Source organism: Octopus bimaculoides, chromosome 3 (assembly GCF_001194135.2).
Source record: "Octopus bimaculoides isolate UCB-OBI-ISO-001 chromosome 3, ASM119413v2, whole genome shotgun sequence".
Taxonomy (NCBI): Eukaryota; Metazoa; Mollusca; class Cephalopoda; order Octopoda; family Octopodidae; genus Octopus; species Octopus bimaculoides.
In genome coordinates, this window is record NC_068983.1 from 8,685,086 (window position 1) to 8,688,890 (window position 3,805).

Here is a 3,805-nt window from a genome sequence, read left to right on the forward strand (position 1 = left end):
TATATATATATATATATGCATGTATGTATTCACACACACGCATATATATATATATATGCGTGTGTGTAAATAAATATATTTCTGTATGTAAATATAAGTGGTAATGGAGGCAACCGATATTTTTGATAAACCTGTGGGGTAGGGACCTCTTCGAGAGGAAAGATGCATTTCTATAAATCCGAATTCAAAATAATACCAGTCGTCGTTTTGCACTACTTATGTCTAGGAACTTCTATGGTGACTGACAGACTAGCTTTTGTCACTTAAATCCGATAAATCTCATTATTTAATGTGTGAAGGCTATTATTCGTCAAGGATGTGTGCATTGGACATCATCACCATCTTCTTGATAACAATAATCAACATCATCATCATATATGAATATGATGGGTGTGTGTGTGTGTAATGATTGCTTCACAATCATCGGAGACATCGTATTTTCAATATATTCACGTGTACTATTTACATTCTATGCTTATTGCATATTAAATAGTTCCCTCATTATGAGATACTATATGTATGTGTGTGTATTTGTGTGTTTGTGTGTGTGTGTTTGCGGACGGTGTTGTGAACGTTTATGTGCGTTTGTGGGTTTGTGTACGTTTATGTACCGTTTGCAAGATTCATGATGTGAAACGTGTGTTGAGACAGATATTGTTGAACATGGCAAAAGCTATAACCAACCTCAAATATAAATACAAATATATATGTGAGCGTGTGTGCCTCTGTTTGTGTCTGCCTGCCTGTATGTATGTATGTATGTATGTATCTATTACTCTTTTACTCTTTTATTTGTTTCAGTCATTTGACTGCGGCCATGCTGGAGCACCGCCTTTAGTCGAGCAAATCGACCCGGGACTTATTCTTTGTAAGCCTAGTACTTATTCTATCGGTCTCTTTTGCCGAACCGCTAAGTGACGGAGACATAAACACACCAGCATCGGTTGTCAAGCAATGCTAGGGGGACAAACACACACACACAAACACACACACATATACATATATACGACGGGCTTCTTTCAGTTTCCGTCTACCAAATCCACTCACAAGGCTTTGGTCGGCCCGAGGCTATAGTAGAAGACACTTGCCCAAGGTACCACGCAGTGTGACTGAACCCGGAGCCATGTGGTCGATAAGCAAGCTACTTACCACACAGCCACTCCTGTATGTGTTTGAGTTTAAAATAAATTCAAGATATCTGAGAATCGTAAGAAAATAAATTCTTAGATGCAATGAATTTTTCAGCAGATTTACACAGTTAGTTTCAGCCTAAGGCTTAATGCACAATAAATGTACATCTCTGGACCCCGATACTCACATACTTTTATCTCTTATATTTGATGAAATTCAAATCGAGTATCAACGATATCGATCCCCCCGAGCCTGGGAGTGTCTCTAAAGGTTACAGCCACATTCTCCTATCCCCAACTCCTTTCCCTTATATGACTAATTAATGAAAACCGTCCAAAATTCATGACGTTGAATAAGATTAATGTTAGATTCACTTCACTTAGAATTTAATATTTTCTACAAATTTTATTTCATTTTCATTTTTTAGTTCAATATTTTTAATACAGTTTCAAATATTCCGATAAAATTAATTGAATATCACTCCTTTTAATGACATTAGTTTTCACCATTTAAACTGGCAAAGAAAATATGCAATTTTTTTTTCTTTGTATTTGCATTTTATCGGAAAAATATTATTCGGAACCACTTTAAATGAACTATTAACGTAATTGGTTATGACTTGTAATGAACTTGTATTATACTTCAGCACAATACCATCTAATGTGGAATGCGTGAATTTTAGATTACCGTTACGCACATTTGGATCAATGACCAACCAGGTATAAGCGATACATTAAAAAGAACCCTTCGGAATGGCCTACGTGGAATTAATGAAGGCTGGTAGCTTGATTGGGATGTAAAGTATATTTTTAATACATGAATGAGGTTTATACTCATTGGCGTTGCGAAATACTGTGAAATAAATACGAATAAATATAACTTTAGATGATGTGACTCAAGCTATGTAATATTTCTATGATTTCTATAATGTGCATGACATATAAAAACTGTTTGACATTATATATCACTATCGAATGATATTATTTCGTTATGAGTCTGATGTGTAGAAAAATGATATTGTACATACTACACATACGTACAAACGTGATTGTAACAAAGTGACGCTCGTTCAGAGAGAAATAATATCAAATCTCCACCATGACATAGTCTTCGACCTACAATAAAAAGGATATGCTTCCGTTAATACCTACTGAAGGACACTAATTCAAAATCAATGACGAGGTCGACATGACTGGATTCCCTTTGCACAAAGATTTATACATTAGTTTACGTTTGACTTGAGAATAAAATTCACAACGTATATAAATTGGATTCTGAGTATTTGATGTTTCAAAGGAAATGCTGACTCTTGGTAGGAGATGCACATTTGAAAATTTCAGTGAAGTTTGCATAATAAAAAGATCCGAAATGATAAACCGAAAACCATCATGAAAACGGATAAAATAATATATATTTTAGTGTTTTTTCTCAATTTGTTAAGAAACGAAATGTGAAATTTAATTTAACGTATATTTCTTGAAAGAACACTTAATGAGGCAGCTTTGAGTAAATATTTCATCAGCGGTATCGTGATGATTCATTAGTTCAATTAGTAACGGGTAAATGAATTATCTCAAGATCATTAAGTGGCAAGCTACTAACTTTCTTATGGTGGTTAACTTTACTAAACTGTATCATTTGGGACACGCATCTAATTGCTTCCAATATACAACGATGTCGGCAATTACTTCCAATATAGCACGATGTCGGCAACTTGAAGACGATGGAATAAGTCGATACGCTCGACACTGTACTTACATTAGTACTTTGAACTTGAGCTATATATATATTTATGCCAGTGGTTTGGTAGAGTCACCCGCGCACCAGTGAAAATGCTTAGCAACATTTAGTGAAACTTTTCTGTGAAATAAGAATTTTGCAAACGAAGTGCCGCACTGGCAATAGAAACAGTACTGAGTTGACAACGGCAAATTCTGTCTAAGACAAATAAAGCATAACAAATGGTGAGTGATTATATTGTTGCTCAAATATCAGCTCTATGTTTAAGTATGAGTATCCAGAAATGGAACATGTCTCAGGAAAACATGGAAAAATCCCTTAGCAACCTAGAACAATCTTACACGTAAGGTTTATTCAAAGCTTTACCAATATAACGCAAGGACAGTGTCCAGATTAATATATTGTACTTAAAGCCACTCGGGATGTCTCCAGAATGGAGTTTGAATTGAATTTGATAAAAATAACCACGAAGGCGTTTAAAAGCTAGCATAGAGAGAAAACTTAGATAATTTAACCCTAGATAGGCAATAGATGAGAAAATGTCGATGACATTTACCGTGTCAGATTTGCGTATTGGTCGAGGTAGTCTTCCTTTAGTGTTGAATTAAATAACATAGGCAACCATAAATAAATAATTGTGGCTGCAAATGAATGTTAGCGACCAGAAATGAATAGTTTTCGCTACATTTTTTCGGAAAATTTGCGAATAATTGTCTATGACATATATCATAACAACCAACTTATTTTCCATTCTTTTGGATTGATTGATGAATATGGCAGACCAAATAGCGGACGGAAATTTTAGGCATGACAAAAACAAAGCAAGCCCTATGATAACCATAGAGCGTGTGTCTGTATATATATATATATATATATATATATATATATATATGTACATATGTTTGTGCAAATACATGTATACATAAATGTATGT